The sequence below is a fragment of the Mastomys coucha genome, unplaced genomic scaffold (genome assembly GCF_008632895.1).
Source record: "Mastomys coucha isolate ucsf_1 unplaced genomic scaffold, UCSF_Mcou_1 pScaffold22, whole genome shotgun sequence".
Taxonomy (NCBI): domain Eukaryota; kingdom Metazoa; phylum Chordata; class Mammalia; order Rodentia; family Muridae; genus Mastomys; species Mastomys coucha.
In genome coordinates this window covers 120,912,462-120,931,123 of record NW_022196905.1, presented here as the reverse complement: position 1 = coordinate 120,931,123, position 18,662 = coordinate 120,912,462, and the positions used below count along the sequence as shown (strand labels likewise).

General features: G+C 41.1%; 1 pseudogene; it reads left to right on the top strand.

Annotated features, from left to right (window-relative positions):
• The first annotated feature begins 958 nt into the window (after positions 1–958).
• LOC116104648 lies at positions 959–7,855 on the top strand (annotated as a pseudogene).
• The last annotated feature ends 10,807 nt before the right edge of the window (positions 7,856–18,662 follow it).

Sequence of the window (18,662 nt, the reverse complement as noted above, 5' to 3'; positions counted from 1 at the left end):
AAGATATTAATCACCTATTGTCCTAGCTAGTTTGTTATGTTCATGTTGTAATCTAGTCTGTAGAGACACTCAGATTAGATTAGATATCTGATGTATAGGAGAAATGGTTCAATAAACAGGTGATATACATAAAAATGTAATTTGAGCACACCTATACACACACACAAATGCAAATGCAAAAGAACATCTCAACATATTGTTTATTTAAATACTCCATTTCATATGCTGCTCAATGTACCTGTAATTGCGCATGCCTGAAAAGGTCAAGGTAACTTTTCGATTTTGATTCTTTTTCTATCGTAAGTCTGGGGAGAGGGCTCTGTTGACACTCTGAATTGAAACAGACCATTTCAGTGAAAGTTACTTATTGCTCTGCAAAAAGAAAAGAAAAAAAAAAGAAATAAATCTAAATTAGATGGGTTAAAAGAACGCTGTTCATTTTTAGTCTGCAAACTTTCTGAGATGGAACAGGAGGGAATGAACCAGCTCTACTGTACCCATTAAAAAGCAGATTGGCTGATGATGGGATGCTAACACGTGTGACCAAAGGTCTCAAGCAGACAGGCAGAGGCTCATGCTGGCACTGGCTGGCACCTTTTTTTTTTTTTTTTTTTTTTTTTTTTGTAGCCACTTGATTCCCTCAGAGCACAACAGTTGCAACCAAAGCATGAGAATCCCCAAGTCATCATGAAGAAGGTGTGTCAACTTTATGCTACAACTGATGGTTCCACAGCCCAACTTCTGGCACATCCTGTTCCCTAAGACAGCTGCAGAATAGCATTCAGTTCTGAAAATGGAGGGGAAAAAACTCAACCAAACAAAAACACCGTATGTTCTCGAGAAAATATATAACCCTATAACCCTTCATCCTAATTATACCCAATTTCAGAGTTCATAGTCCTTGAACAAACTACAGATGCTCATTGTCTTATCTGCATTGTGTAACCAGTCTGGCCTGATGGTCATTGGTGAAGTACCCAATTGTCAACCCCATTTCACAGATGGAGAAAGTGAAGCTTGGCGCATGAGCTGCAGGTGAGGCATATTGTGTGTGACTCGTGAGAAGGAGAGCTGACAGTGAGACTAGACACAGTACATAAGGCATTACTTCATCCAGGCCAAACTCAAGAGAAAGGGCTGAGTTCTACTTTTTCTCCCCCTTTTCTGTTTGAAAATTGTACACCTGCATACAATGTGTGTCAATCAAACCGATTCCTCATTTCCTCCCTTCTAGCTCCTCCCATATCCCCCATCACTTTTCTCGCCTAAGTTCATGTTTTTTTTTTAAACCTAGAGAGTCCACTTAGTGCTGCTTGTATAAGCATGGATGTAGGGCCATCTACTGGAGTGAGGGTAGCCTCTCAGGGACTGCACCACAAAGGAAATGGACTATCCTTCTCCTGGAAGCCCTTAATTGCCAGGAGCTCCTCAGCTGGGGGAGGGGGGTACTTTGTGCCCACCTCCCCATCTCCATGCTGGGATTTCATGTGCTTGAGTTTGCACAGGTCTTGCTCATGCTGTCACAGCTACTGTGAGTTCATATGCGCAGTTGCCCTGCTGTGTCTAGAAGGCAACGTTTCCTTGTAGTTATCCGCCACCTCTGGCTCTTACATTCTTTCCAAACCACTCTCTTTACTGCACCCTGCATTCATATTTGTTGCTACACTATTCAAGGAAAGGCCATTGAATCTGTTCTCTGAAGCTGCGTGAGAGCTCATGCCCTCATTTCCCACTGGATTTTGGTCCCGACTCAACCAATAAAGGCAAGACTGAGAAAAGCAACACATTTATTGACTCTGTGACCAGAGCCCTCCCCTTCCAGGTAATGGAATAGGCTGACTTTGCAGGTGCAGGAGTTCAGATGTCTGTAATGAGGGCACATTCTTCTATGCGCCATACCTCTGTGCCCTGAATCCCAAGGGTTTGAAGGTGTAAGATCAGTTTGCACAATGTTGTGGGACAGGGGAGGACAATCGCTTCCAACTCTCAGGTCACAGGGGCGGGGGGGGGGGGGGGGGGGGGGGGGGGGGGAGGAGATCAACCTTTGTATTAATCACGAATGGCTTAAATTTCTGTTTGAGAAGCTGTGACCTTTGGAATCTTGCTTCTCATAAAGGGACAGTTCTCCCAAGGCAGCTAATTGCTAGAAACATCAAAGGAATGTACGTCTTTCATACATAAACTGATATCTTGGCCACATTACTACCTCCTCCCTGAGGGGACTCTCACACCTGGGCTACTTTGCCTCTGTCTTCTTACCATAAGGTGTCAGAAAATTACAAATAGCCCCAGCACTAAAAAAGCCCACTGAAACTGTCTAGCCAGCCCATAGGAACCCTGTAACTGCTGGCGCAGCTGTATGTAACCCATCCCCCAAACTTCTGTCATCCTTCTCCTTTGATCTGCATCTGAGGGACACAGTTTCTTCTTACATCGGCCCTGTATGTGTTGTCCTTTCTCCTGACAACCGAGAGTCACAAAGCCACTTCTCTCATCTCAGTATACATGAATCCAACTCTCCATGTTGAACCTGGGAAGATAGCTGAAGTTTAACTTCAGTAGCTTACCTAAAAATAAAGTTAGGTGTGATTACCTGTGCTGCAATCCTCCCATGCCTGGGGAGGATGAAATAAGAGACTCCTGGGGGCTTGCCAGCCAGCCTACCCCTAGCAAGTGAGCTTGCGGATTTTGAGAGATCCTGTCTAGAGAAACAAGGAACCAGTGCTTGTGGCTGGCCTCTGGGCTCCATGTGTGAGAGCGTGCACATGTGCATAGACAAAATGCTCTGCATAGAAGCCTCAAATTAGTTCAAAGCTATAGAAATGGTGACTAATTATCTATGTGTGCTAGGAGATAAAATTACTAATCAATGGGCCTGGGAATCACTTTACATGATAAGAGTGAGGATTGGCATGCAATCCCTTTGCATTCTGTTCTGTAGACCGAGATGTGATCCACTGGCTTGACTTTCACCAGCCGTGCTACCAAATTGATGAACAGCAAGACATATAACTACTAGGTCTCTGGTTTATCACCTTTTGGTGAGATTCCACCTTCTGGAAAAGAAAATGATCTTGAGATCTAGGATAAAAGGAGGATTCCCCAAAGCTCCAGAGAGGAACCTCCTATCCTCTGTTGGCTACAGAAGGGCCCAGGGCCTTCAGCTGCTATATGGTAGAGCCTCAAACAACTAGAGCAGGTACCTGGGGACTTTTCAGAGAGAGTTGTGGTAAATATGGTTCATCCCCTGACCTAATATTCTTGCTCATCTAGTGAAGCAATAAGAAAGGAAGAAATAACTTCCATCAGCGAGCGGGCACTCAGCATAACTGTGACAAATTTATTATGTTTTTTTTATAGAGAACATAAATTAAAATCCTGTCAGTTAGAATTAAACACAGCTCTGTGGGATCCTTGGGGGATCATGTTCCTGGAAGACATGATAAATCTAAGCCTGCTCTGTGAATTCCAGAATGAACAGAAGTATGATTCTTCTGAAACCTCCTCAATCCCACCAGAACACAAACCTCCCTTCATCTGACACCTGGAAAAGGATGGGTCTCAAAGCACCTCCCACTTGGTGATGATTGACACCAACTGATGTCATTCTGTCTTGTCTCAGAGTCAGATGTGAGCTCAGCCAAGAAAATGGGAAAATCTGCTCTGGAGTCTTCATCTTTCTTCTTTGTAAGAAGGTCGAGGCAGATAGATGTGTTGTAATTTTTGTATTTATGCCTGTGTGTGTGGTGTGCCTGTGCATGTCTGTATGTGCTTGCCTGCATGTGAGTGTCCATGTGTGCACACATGCATGGAAGTCCGGAGTTGATACTGTGTGTCTTTCATCTTCCATTGCTCCTCCCTTTACTCATTTTATTTTTAAAAGCATTTTATTGTTTTTTTATGCATATGCTTTTGCCTGATTTTTTTAATGCATATACTGATGTCCCTGTAGTGCTGGAGGTATCCAGAAGAGGGCATCAGATCCCCTGGACTGCAGTTACAGGTGGTTGTGCATCTTTGTGTAATGGGTACAGCCTGTATACTTCACCTTTTATCCATCTCCCAGCCCCATTTCCTTTATTTAGTGTGGTATCATCTTTGGCTGAACCCAGAGCTTTCTGACTGGGCTGGTCGTACCTTGGAGGTCCCCTGCCTATGCAGATGGATTCCTGGGGATCCTAGCTTTCAAGTTTGTGTGGTGAAGTCTTTATCCATGCAGCCATCTCACTGGAGAACAAGATATATCTTCAGTGAAGGGGAGGGAATGGTAGGTTGTGTGACACTCTGTAGCCAACACTAGAAAGAAGAAAGATATAGCACCTCCAGAATCACTTCATGTCTGTTACTTACTAATCTCCTTGTGAATTATTCATGTGTCCATTTGATCTTTGTTTAATTTCTTTCGTGATATGAAGATAAAACTTCTCTCCAGGGAAACACTAAGGAGTTAGTTTGGAAGTCTTTTGTGTTTGTTTAGGGGTCCTCGTGATCTTAAATATTTATGGAAATATTAATATATAAATCTTTCTTTGCTACTGATGTTTTGGTGGCAAGGCGAGGATCATGGTGCAGACTTTTCTTGGGCTTTTCGTAAGGCTGAAGGAACAGAAAAAGTTATTTTTTTCTATCTCCCTGGAATAGGAAGAGAAGTAATTGCTGAAAAGGAATTGCTTTCTTTACTCCAGGAACCATCTCTGATTAGGTTTTCAAGCAACACTGCAGCCCGGCCAGAGACCCCCAATCTTACCCTCTTTTATTTTCCTAACATCCCTAATGTGCAAGAGTAGCCTACTATTGAATAACTGTTTCTTTTATGAGCCACATGAACTATCCCCACCCCCAACAGACATCTCAGATAGAACAGGGGACAGGTGGTGAAATTTGAATCTCAGATAATGCACACAATTTAGCACTAAGCACATCTCCTACACTGCATGAGAAATACTTAGTTTTTCAAAATTCTAGAGACTGGAGAGATGGCTAAGTGGTTAGTGAAGAGCACTGGCTGCTTTCCCAGGGGACCTGAGACAGGTTTCCAGCACCATAACCATTTGTAACTGTACTCCCAGGAGATCTGGTATCTCCAGCCTCTGGTAGCATCTGCATGCATTCACATGTGTATGCCCTGTCATACAATTAAAATATACTGAAGATAGATCTTAAAAATTTGAAAACCTCTGCATTTGAATGATATGCATCATATGCATGTACGGAAGTGCTGTAATGAGTAATGATGTGGTATTTATATGTGCTAACAAAAGCCTTTAAAAGGCATTGTAAAAATCTGACAACTGTTACCTTTCCTGGTTGGGAGAAAGAACCTGTGTGGTGTTGATGCAAGCAGTTCAGTGGTGGAAGACATTGACAGAGCATACGGTTTTGGACAATTAACTCTACCCATGGCTGCATATTAGCACACTCAGAGGTGTGCCAGAGTGGTGAGAAGCCCCAGCTCGCCATACAACATCCATCTTTCTGATATTTTCCCAGGTTACTCTGCCTCAACCCACCCATGTGCTAACACAGGCGACAGCCAGAGGCTGTATTTATAGCTGATCCCGAAAGTGGTTTCAGTGTGAAGAATAGTGCTCTCCTGTTTCTCTCTCCAAGGCTAGCCTTATTTGTGAGCTAGAGACAAGGACTACCTTTAAATTCGGACTACTTCTAAATTTATGTATAGCTCATTTAGGAGAACTTCACTGACAGTCTAGACTCCTGCTTTGCGAAGCTGACTTTTTTTCTGCTTTCTTATGTGGCTGAATGTTGTCATAAGCTACCTAGATGTTATATTTCCATTCTCAGATTCTCTACAAATATTAAAATAAACTGGCAAGCTTTGTTGGTTTGTTTGTTTTTTTGAGACAGGGTTTCTCTGTGTAGCCCTGGCTGTCCTGGAACTCACTCTGTAGACCAGGCTGGCCTCGAACTCAGAAGTCCACCTGCCTTTGGCTCCTAAGTACTGGGATTAAAGGCATGTGACACCACTGCCTGGGTTCTTGGCAAGCTTTTTAACCTCAAACAAATGTAAGAAATTTGCTGGTTAGCATGTGTTTGCTCTGACACAGTGCTTTGGAGGGTGGAGAGGGATCTAGTCAAAGAGGGCCCAGTTGGGAACTGACTTCTCCCTTTTGGGGGTTCCAATAAGTAAAACTCAAGTTTCCTTCCTCACAGCTTCTTCTTCTCTATGATGACAGGTGATGTGGCCAGTCTTCACTCATGTTTGCTCTTCAGGAAGAGGACTAGTCACACTGGGTTCTCATTGCACAGTGTCACTAGTGCTGCTACTTGGCTGTGGGTTTGTAAAGAAAATAACACTCCTGCTAGGTGGGTTGCTCATTATGAACTTCCCCACTTTCCAAAGTGAATCACACAGCAGATTCTCTCTACCCATCTCTCTAGGCAATTCCTAGCCACTTACACCTGTCTTAAAAATCCACATGAACAGGCTTCTGTCAAAAGGAACCCTTTTCTGATAAATTTTCCTAATTGCTACAGAGAAATAGTATGTTTTTTTTTCCATTGGACAGGTAACGCCATCAGTCATGAAACATCTTTTATTCTGGCCAACGTATGCAACATTTCTGCTCTGATAGTCATCAGAACCAGAGAGAGGGTGACACTGACATCAGCAATGAATGCTTGGTTGTGTGTTTCTATCTCGTGCCATTTTATTGAGGGTTAATTGATATCAACGAGCTGCACATAGGTGATGAAGGCAACTTCATAAGCCTCTAAACACAAGTTAAAATCACTCATTCTAGGTAGGCAAAGGTCATGTGTCTGTGTGAAAATTTAACTATATAATTGGCCAATATAGATAGCTACACAAAACTTGAGTTAAAATCTAGTATTGTTAACAGAAGGAGTAGTGGAGGGTAGGCCTGACTAGTCTAACAACAGGAAGCTTTATCTACCTTGACTTCTCTTCTTTACTCTCTGTGATGCTGTTGTTAATATTCAGAAGAGGCCCTGACTCCTGAAACCGTCACAGACACATGTCACCAATAATGCATAGCAATAATGCACAGTTTTAGCATGATATCTGACAGGAACCTGATTTTTTCCCCATGCTTGCAAGGGGCTTAGTACTGCTGTGTCCCTGAGGTGAGTAGAAATGTTTTTATCAACTGAATGGTTAAAGACAGTTTTTCCTCTGTAGAATTCACTGATCAGTTCATGGAAGATCCCTATTTACGGTGCTGCTCTCACCTTGGCCTTGCTCCTCAGATGGCAGATGAACACCAGACATATACAAAGGAGCGAGAGCCCTGGATGGTATAAGATGCTCTGCATTGAGAATGGTTGAGTGAAAGACAAGATGTAGGTGTGAAAGCTGCTGAGGACTGTGTCTAGTCAAACAGAACCATCAGAGTCCATTCTGACCTACTGAACTTTGCACAAGCCATGAAATAATCCTTATGAGGGATGTAATCATTATTCTAATTGCAGTTTCTTTAGGGGGTCATTTGTTATTAGGGAAAAAAATGTAAAGAAGATAAAAAAAATCTGTGGGTGGGTATCAAAACTCTTTCATGATATAATCCATCTCTTACATAATAAAGCATACTTTGAAAATATTTTTCTTGGGGTTGCAGAGTCCTCAGGATAGTTTGAACCATGGAACCCCTATCAAAGAAGATCTTTAAAGGAGTTTTAGCAGCTGTGCTTGTGGGTTTTTTTTTTTTTTGGAGCTTATTTTTTGTTTAAAAAGATGAACTTGAGCCAAGATTTCAGGCAAACAATGAGCAAGAGATTTCCCTTCATTCTGGAAATTTATTACAAGTCCATTGAGTAGTCTGGAATGTATGGCATTAGAGAGAGAGATCAGGAGAAATGGTTGTATAGCAAAAATTAAGGTGCTGGTTTTGGGGCTGGCATCAGCAAATTCTGTTATCCAAGAATGTTTGCTATGAAACCATTTTAAAAACAACAAGCCTGGAAAATACCGATTCAGAGGCAGTGCAACATCAAGGCCTGTGTGTACACTTTCATCATCTGGCACATCTGTCAATGTTCCTCCATCTTCATCAATTTCAAAGTCTTCATCATTCATGTTTTCTAGAAAAACTTCATCCTCATCCAGGTCACCAAGCTCACCATCACTACTCTCTGAGTCTTCCAAGTCATCCTTAGTTCCTTTTGTTTGTTTGTTTGTTTGTTTGTTTTTCATATTGCTCAGGGTGTGGGGGGGAAACACTTGTCAAGGAGGCTGTGTCTTCTAAAGTGTGTTCGGGAGACTAAGCTCGAAGCATTCTAAAGGTTCACTCCCAGGGGAACTTTTCTCTTATGGATCATGTCATTCCTAGGCCTCCTTTTCTGATGAACAATAATCTGGGAAATACTGGGAAATGGTAAAGAGAACATTGCATTTTACCTGGAAAAATCAATATCATCCTTCTCAGGGGTGAAGCAGTTGTCATCTTCAAATGTGTCTGCCCGAGAACAATATAAAAAATGTAAGAGATAGCAAGGGACAAGCGTGATAGACATTATACCCGTGGACACTACGTCAGCCGTGCCGTAGAACCAGGGTTTCACAGTAGCAGACTGTTGTTAGGACTGCTGCTGGTTTTCCTATTCACTCAATGAACTCTTTAACATGCAACCAGTCAACTTACTGTCTATAGTTCTTTTGTTGAAAAAGAACTTTAATGATTACAGTTAATTAATTAAAAATCCCCAAGCTCTAAGGATTATAAGGAAAAAAAATGATAAAACAGCAGACATGGCTACTCATAGAATTAGGAGATTATGAAAAACAAACAGTTTCTGCATCATCTGAGACTTGGCTTGAGAAATGAAAACACTCTATGTGCAAACAGAATTGTCTTACACATTATACAAAGCTCAATAATGTTATTCTTCTAGAATGGATATGAGTAAGTTACCATATGAGTAAGGTTATTTCTTAATCTTCCATTATAGTCTGCAGATCAATGATTTGTAAATACTAAGTTCACTTATACCACTAATATTATACAGTCTATTAACAAATATTAATACTTTTACAAATTGAGTCAACAAAAACAAATTACCAATCATATTTTCAAATTCTTCATCACCAATATCTTCTATATTTTCTTTGTCTGCATTGCATTTCTGTTTGTCTCTAACAACAGCAACTATTTTTTTTGTAATACCTAAAGTAAGATGTGTATTATATGTCTGTATAATTTATGACTAAAGACTAATTACAACTCAAAAATATTTTTGTTATATTTGTTTGTGTATATGTGCATGTGTATGTGTATATATAGGGAGGTCAGAGGACACCTTGAGGGAGTTGGTTCTCCCCGTCCACTGAGTGGGTCCTGGAATGGACTTAATGGCAGTTGCTGAGCTCTTTCAACTGTACTGGAAACACATTCTTAACTTCATTCTCTTTTACTATGTGCAACCAATCTGTGAACTTGAGAGCGTGCAAGAATATATGGATATACACTCTCATTCAGAACATGGAATGAATCTTTATTTTGAATTCAATTTTATAAAGGCTGGAATAAGTAAGGGCTTGGGATATAGCTAGACGGTAGAATACTTACTTAGCTTAAATTCAAGGCTCTACCTTCAATTCCCAGAACTGTTTAAGGATAGAATAAGTGGAGTTTTTTATTTCATTTGTCAGAGTCTGATAAAGGTTTTACCATGTTATCCAAAGGGAGCTTGATTTTTCCCATGCCCATGGGGGGTTTAGTACTGCTGTGTCTCTAAGATGGGTTGAAATGTTTTTCTCAACTGAATGCTTAAAGAAAATATAGATTGGTCACATTGAGTGTCTCTGCATACAGTCTCTCAAGACTTACCACAAAGGTGATTCCTGTCTTGTACACTGTACCTACTGGTCACTTACACCATGGCTCAGGCCATCAGTACAGCTCTATGTGGAAGCACTGCTATTTGAGGAAGAGTGAAAGAGGAGGACTTCTTTGCTCATTGCAATGACTAAAGCAAGCCATGTGGCTATACTCTTTTGTGAGTGGACTTTGAAATGGATGCTAACAGACAGCCAGACATGATTTCCCTGGGTATTACCATACCCCAATAGAAACCCCACACAGTGTGCTGCCTGGAGCTGACTCTGCACCTTTTTGCTCCCAGGATTTGAAAGGAGCATTTGCCAGAGAAAAATAACATTACAGCTCCTCTGATAAAGTTAGAAGGAAGGAGACAAGGCCCTGACACTATTTCCAGCATCCTGATACTCTACATAGCTTTGATTGGCACCTGAGTCTACTGGCCATGTAGCTAAGGAGGGCATCAAACCCACTCCCAAACAGCAGTCTCCAAAAACTGTAACTTGTGAAAACTGTGAAGAAAGGGTTTCCATGGGCTTGGATTAGAGAGAGTTCGTTCTTATGAAGAGTGAAGATTGTGTTGTCCTTGTGTGTCTTTGAAATGGTGGGAAGAAAGAACTAATTGCAGGCATAGGCCATGGTCTTGACGAAGGAAGAAGGCAATGCTACATCTCTGTTCAGCACAGGTACCTCTCCTTGAAGCTCATGCAGCTGTGACCTCAAGATCCCATTGAGTCATTGCCTAACACTGAACAATGTGCAGGATGTAGCTGATGAGCCAGACCTGATATTCTGTCCTTGAATTTTGGAGGAATTTCATCTCCATGTGGCGATAGGTCCATTGTGTTGGGGTGGTGGAATAATTTGCCCCACTCTCTGGATTTCAGAAGAGATGCTGACCTTGTGGGGAGCCTTCTTAATTTTACACAATTTGGAAACTACACACAGTCAAAGGTTAAATCCTTTTGACTTTCAACTCTACCCTATGTTGTAGGGCAACTCTACATTTGGCTAACTCTACATTGTAAGGATTCTTTTCTCCTTTTTAATCTTATATTTATAGTGATTTTAAGCCCATGGATCAGTGATAAACTATAAATCTTACCAGAAAGCATTGGGTTTGAAATGCACAGGTTTATACCTATGACCATCAATAAAATCTTGCCCTTGTTTGAGTCTCTCTCTACTTCTTAAAAAAAAAAATGTATATTTACTTTGTGTTGCTGTTGTCTTTTCTGGGGAAGCAGCTGTGTATTATTTAGGTTTTTATTATATCTATGTATTCTTAACACTGCTTACTCACACCTGAGATGCACCATGCATGTTTGTGTGCGCGTGTTGCACGCACATACACCTGTGATTGGGTGTGTAGTAGATGGAGGTTGGTATCTTGTGTCTTTTTCCATCTCTCTCTCTCCCCCCTTAGTTTAAACAGCATCTCTCACTGAACCTGATGCTCACTGACTCTAGATTGGCCAGAAACTTGTCAGTTCTCCAGCTCCAGGTTGGGGTTAATAAGCTAGTACTGTGGTCCCTGAGTTTTAGCATGGTCACTGGAGACCAAACTCAGTTCCTTGAGCTTGTGAGCTTGTACCATCATTTTCAATTCCTCGCAATGCATTTCAAACTTTGCGTCCTTCTTTGGTCAGAGAATGCAAATGTAGGGAAAAATCCGAGCTCATGAAATCGAAGGTGCTATCCCAATAATACTGAAGTCGAGAAATTTTTGAGCACAGATGCCCTATGGTGGTGGACCTTCTCTTGAGTTGGTAACAACAATTAGTCTTGTTCCCTTTTCTGTAAATCTATGATCATGACTTCTAGGCAATGTGTTTACAATCCCTGTGACTCTGCTCATCCCTTTCAGATTCTGTGTGGCCCCTTCAAAGGTCATCCAGCTCTTGAGCCAAACAGAATGGAGACTTTTATCTTAATCATTTCCTTCCCATCTCAGCCCATTTCCTGATGAGAGGAAGACATGCTCCTTGTCCCACACATTGGATGTATGGTTTTCTGAGCAGACAGGCATTTTAACACCCACTCTGTGTCAACATGTAGATACATGCCTAAGAAGCCTATCTACTTTCATTTCTATAAAGTTTTCAAACCCTATTAAATCCTTCTACACGCCTTGAAGAAAGAGAAAATTAACCACAAATGTTCCCAGTGCGAGCCTGCGTGTCACTCAAAGGCACGCCATGCCCTGCTCTATCACTGTGGTGCAGGAAGCATGCAAGGCTTTGACAGATAATGACTGTTTTCTTTCGGGCTGAATTTAAAGATTGAGTGGAATTTGTCAAGATTTACAAGTGGATGCTGAGTGAATATGCAAAAAGAAATGAGTAAAATCTAGCTTGTGTTTTGACAAGTTACAAAATATTCTGTTGTTTCCTGATTCTTGTGGATTTATTAAAATCTTTGTTTAAACCAAGAAGATAATTGAAACTTTAAGAAACTTCCCAGAAAAGGAGAGATATAAAGTTTGTTATTGTGATTTTTAAAAAGATTGGTTTTTATTATTTTTAATTATGTCAATGTGTATATATGTATGTGTGCATGTGCACACACACATACATATGAGGGAAGTGCCAATGGAGGCCACAAGAGAACTTTAGATCCCTTGGAAGTGAAATTAAAGGCAGTTGTGCAATGCTCAAGTGGGTTCTGGGAATCCAGCTCAACATAAGGACTGGAGTTCAGATGTTTAGAGCCCACATAAAGCTGCATAGAGCATATTTTCCCTGCAGTCCACTGAACCTATGGAGAGGTGTGAAGAGACAGGAGAATACATGGACGTTCAGGGACCAGATCTGTAGGGTTAATCCAGAGATGCTATCTCAAACAAGGGTGATGGTAAGGGCTGGTGCACACCTGCTCTCTGTCTCTCTGCCTCTCTCTCTCTCTCTCTCTCTCTCTCTCTCTCTCTCTCTCTCCCTCTCTCCTTCTCTCTCTCTCTATATATGTATGTGTATATATATATATGTATATATATATCATACAAACACACACTCACACACACACACCATAAACACCTCATAGAGAGAGAAGAGAGAGAGAGAGAGAGAGAGAGAGAGAGAGAGAGAGAGAGAGAGAGAGAGAGAATTCTAAAAGAAACAAGAATGCTTGTATCTGTCTTTGGAGATCTGTGGATCTTGTCCTAAATTCTCACACCTACCATACCTATCACTATAAGATAGGATGTTTCGTGAGTAGGGAATGGGAGTTGTGAGCCAATAGGAGGCTTAACATTAAAAATGGGACAATCCTGGGGAAATTGAAACCCAGATTCTATGTGATATATAACCTGCATCAGCTGACTAAGAAGTTTGTCTTTATTGTATCAAGTCAACAATGACTTCACGGTGTATGGGCCAGAGAAGCCGATGCTTCCCTACCCTTCACGGATTCCAAGAGTCATTCAGACTGAAGCATCCAAGCTCAGAATTGTTTCTCATCATCCAGAGGATGTGGCAGTTGAGAAAAGTTTACTTCTAGACTCTCAGCTGGCCTTGTACCTTCTAGAACTGCTTCTCCCTGCCCCTAGAAGAAGCAGTGCTCCACAGGCACGGTGTGATGAATCGTATTCACCCAGGATGAGCAGATCCAATAAATCAGGAGGAACTTTTACAAAGGTGACTGCACTGTGAATCAGGCAGGAGCTGGCGGCCTGACATTTCACAGATCGCAAATTAAGAATAATAGGCTCCTCTTCGTTAATCTACATGGTAGGTGGTATGAAATAGAGGACCTAGGATGGGTTTCTATAAATGATCTAATTCTGTAATTTAATGCAATTTACTGAGTCACTTCTGTGTTTCAGACATTGTGATGGATCATGAAGTTTTAGAGGTAAATGAAGCAGTGGATCTGACTCCCTTGATAGAGAGACAGACACATAGGTACATAGATATATGATTGGTAGATAGACATAAATATTAGACAGATAGATGATATGGATAGATAGATACACAAAGAATAGATGAATGACAGTATATATACTATACTATATACAATACTATATTGAATATGAGATAGGTAGATAAAGATTGCTAAAAATGATAGATGACAGATGGATAGATAGATAGATATAAAAATAGCTAGGCAGACAGATCGATCAATAAATAGATAGGTGATAGATATAAAGATAGATAGGCAGATAGATGGATATAGAGACAGAGGATACATAAATGATAGATAGGTGATAGGAAAGTAGATAAATGGGTAATAAATAGATGATTTGGATAGATAATGTATGGTAAAAGGCAATAAGTAGGTGGGTAGGTGATTAGTAGACTGTTAACAAAATTTAGATAATCAGTATACAGATGATGGTAGACACATACAGGCTAGAAGGTCTTGTACAATTATTTAGATATATACATATGAGAGTATTTAAGAGAAGACCATGTGGTCTAAGATTAACCAGCCACCACTCTTGTTTACATTGTATTATACATACAAAGCTCTGCAGTCATCAGCTTTGTATGTTTTCAAGACCATCCTGCTTCCACTTTCTCAGACATTCCTCAGCAGCCCCTGTCCCGACTAGCATCCACTTTCTACAAGTTCACTAAAGTTGAAAATTTTAGTTTAAAAAAAAAAAACCTTTAGAAGTTTATTGAAGTGGAAACTAGTCTCCTTTCCATCATTATGGGCTTATTTATTTTCACATATTTTACATAAATGTAATTATACAATACGTGACCACTCATGCATGGATTCATTTCTTGGCTTAATGTTTACAATGCTCATTAACTTCATCTATGGATATGGATGGGTGGACAAGACATGCATTAAAATTATAGTGGCACTAACCACGAGGTAGATCTACTCTAAAGAACCTTAAACAATGAATGCCAAGATCTACTGAAACACAGCGGAATAACCAAGTACTAGTCAACTGTCGCCTTTAAATGAGAGAGTAATGTGTAAGAGATAATTCAGATAAGTGTGAACAGTAACTACAAAAAGAAAGAGGATCCATGGGAGGCTGCAGGGGTACTTGGACAATGTCCTAGGTGGTCAGACTGTTAATGCATTTGTCATTATTTGGAGCCTAAGCAAGCTGAAGGCTGAATTCTCTCCTACAGTGACTGGGTGTCCTGGTTTCATTTTCTTTTGCCATTGGAATAATTTGTTTTTATTTCCCAAGTATTTCCAAGCAGTTACACTTCCAACCAAGAATGGTAACCCCTGCTTTGGAATGGTTTTTATATACTTCAAATCTTGAAATATTTATGGTACAGATCAATGATTTTAAAGGCGTTTATAACAATACAGATCTACCAAATCTGTTTAAAATCATGTGTAATTTATGCCTCTATTAATTGTAGTATAGAAAGAACCCTAATATCTTCCCACATACACCACACAACAGAACACGCACGCACACACACACACACACACACAAACTCACACATTGAAAAGACATTTCATCCAAAAAAAGGAAACAGTGAATAAAAAAAATGGCTTATAGTATTTAGCCAGATCCTTAATATTTTTACTTTATGTATTTGAGTCATGTAGAATTTCTTTATTTTTTTTTGAGAGAAGGTATCAATCACTATGTAGTCCTAGCTGACCTAGAACTCACTCTGTAGATCACGCTAGCCTGAAACTCAGAGATCTGCCTGCCTCTGCCTCCTGAGTGCTACAATTTCTGGAATACATCACCACATCCGATCCCTTTCGATACTTTAAGTTCATGAATTTGGGCTAAATAAAGACTGTAATCACAAAATTCTAGTCATTTATTATAGGTAATAATTCATAAAACAATGACACAAAGGTGTAAGTGCCTACCAGTGACAGTTATGAAACATTATTTTCAAGTGATATTTTCTTCAAAAATGCATGTGTTAAAAAAAATACAAAACCCCTGATATCAAAAATTCCCACTGTGAGGTCTTCGGAGAACTTGGTGATTTGACCACTTCTATTATCTCCGTGGAGGCTACCTGTAGTTTCCAAGTTTTCTACTATTTGCCTCAACAGAAATTTGGTTTCTGTTGGTGTAGTAAAACACCATAACTAACAGCAAATTTGGGGAGGAAAGGGTTAACACATCCTGACCAAAGTCTGTTACTGGGAGAAGTCAGTGCAGGAATTCAAGGCAGGAACTTGGAGGCAGAAACTGAAGCAGAAACCAAGCAGGAATGCCACTTACTGGCTTGCTCCCCTCTCCATCACTTGTTCAACTTGCTTTCTTCTACAACTTAGGACCACCTGTCCAGGAGGTGGCACTGTCCACAGTGGGCTAGACACTCCCACATCAATTACTGATCCAACAAAACATTGTACTACAGACTTGCCTGAGGACCCATATGATGGAGACAGTTCCTCAGTTGAGGTTTCCTTTTCCCCAGATGTGTCAAGTTGGCAACTGATGCTAAGGGTAGCAACAATGTATCAATTTTGTATCAATATGAATGAAAGTTTACAAGTAGATCTAAATACCACATTCATCTAGGTTCAAAGAACAAACCAATGTGTTGTCTGGAATGAGAACAACACATAGCTTCTAAGAAGTCTTTGGAGGAGCACCTCCCATATGTTTAGTAGTCATGGAAAAGACCAGAGGTGGCCAGCAGCAGACATCTCAGGTAAAAAACGTTCCCTTTTGCTAACTATGACTCCTGGACAGAGTCACTTTCTGGCTTTTTTCTTTCCAACTTAAATTTATCCAAATAGGACCAGAAAAATAGCCAGAGGCTTTGCTAATGGATTTTGTAGCTCAAGCCACTTCAATCACTAGTTTCAGCCTATTTTCCTTTCGCTACTGAGATGCCTCATAGAATGGTATGCATATTAGCAATATAGATGTGTGAGCAGAAAGAATTGTGTGTGCCTGCCAATGAGTTCAAGATAACATGATTGGTGGTGCTTCGAGGTTGTCTGCATGTGTCTAAAAATAGAGTCTGGTGTGGAAAACCTTTGATTTGTTTCCAGTGTTCTCAACATAAAAATTTTAAAATTCTAAATTTCCAGCTGTTCGTGTGGCTGCTTCAAATGATGAGGGCTTCCCCAGCTAGTTCCGTGGTTGGCTGTGGATAGACGGTTTTCGCCTTATGATGGAACAGCGACCCTTCCTGAGGACACCCTGCCCTTCTCTGTCCTCCTGTCTGGATTAAATGTTGACCATTTCGAGCCACTGGGAAGAGGGGCCATGGGAAGACTGACGTATTGATCAGCTAGTGAAAGCCTTCATCCTTGGACCATGCCAACAAGTGAATGTCTTAGAGCCCAGCTCTGCATGTAAGAGATAAATGGACTTCCATCACAAGTCACATGCTGGGTCCCAGTTATTATTTCTATTTCTAACTAGGAAGACATTTGTTCCTTACACGTGATTAACGAAGAGTTACTTTTGGCATGTGGCCTATATCAAGCTTTGACTCTTTCTTCCATCAGGGTGCTGTTCCTGTAATCCCTGGAGTTGAACTTGGATATTTGTCACTCAATGGTCATTGTCCTTCACCTGTTTGAACAGTATCCAGATATACCATTGAGGGATGACACTTCCTCCATGTCTTTACTCTCCACATGACTGATGTCTAGTATGCAGGAAGGATGTTCCTGACCTAACCCACCCACGCTCTACTTGCCCAGCTATGGGTACTGACTCCAGGAGGGCTCAGTGACCAGATTTTCTCCAGATAACAACCCAGATGTTCACGCTCTGTCTCCCACGGTGACACTCTGGTTTCTAACTGTCTAATGAGGGAGGGTGGCTGCTGTTATATGGATTCCATCACATGGGTCCTAAAAAGGAAACCAGCCCAACAGATGTAAGGAAGATAGAGAAACTGAGATACTGAAGTGTAGAAAGGCTGATTCAGACTGGGACAAGGCTGAAGCGGATGTTGTCCTGAGCCTTTAATCACAGGAAGAAGTGAGATTTCCTAACCACCTCCCCCTTGATCTCTCTTCCTAACTTATCTCCTCCTCCTCCTTCCCTGGCCTCTACTTCCTCTTCTCTTTTCTCCCTCCTCTCTCTTTCTGTCACTCCTGTCATCCAAGTCACCATTCCTCCTCCCCTTCTCTTCCCTCCTCTCCTCTCCCCTTCTTTTCCTTCTCTATCCTACTTCTCTATCCTATCTTCCTGTCATTTAAATATGCCCGCCTATTCTCTCCCTCCTATTCCCTTCTCTCTTTTTAAACTAAAACCAGGCTGAGGTGAGTTTCCCCCTGCTCCGTTCATCACTAGAGCCCTGATTTTTAAGTAAAAACAGAAACACCTGTAGGAAGATCCCATTGTATTGGTCCCTCCATCTCAGAAAGTCACTCTGTACATCTTGGACCATCTAACACAGTGGTTCTTAACATGTGGGTCACGACCCCTTTGGGGGGGGGTGTCAAACCACCCTTACTCAGGGGTCACTTAAGACTCCAGAGAACACAGATATTTGTATTATGATTCACAATAGTAGCAGCTAAAATTGTTTTATGATTGGGGGTCACCGCTTAAAGTGTCGCAACACTAGGAAGGTTAAGGACCACTCATGTAGAATAAGTGTTTTGACGCTTCCTATTTCTTTGTAAACAACTTTCCAACATAAAAACAAAACAAACAACCACCACCCCCCTCCCAGAAAGCTATCTGTATGCTGTCTGTGAGCAGGATGCATCATGGTTCTGTACCAGGTGTCTTTGCAGCCCTGGGGGGAAAGGAGGTGGGGTTGGTAGTATTGTCTGTGGCCCTAAAAGGCCACTGGACTCTAGAATTCATGGGGTCAGCTGCCTTCAGCTTTGCATAGTGAGTCAAAGGGGGAAGGGAGGAGGGTCCATCCAACACAGCCAGGCTTTCAGAGCACAGATTAATGAAATCCCTCACACTCAAAGACCACATGGTAGATTGTTTTAAACAGA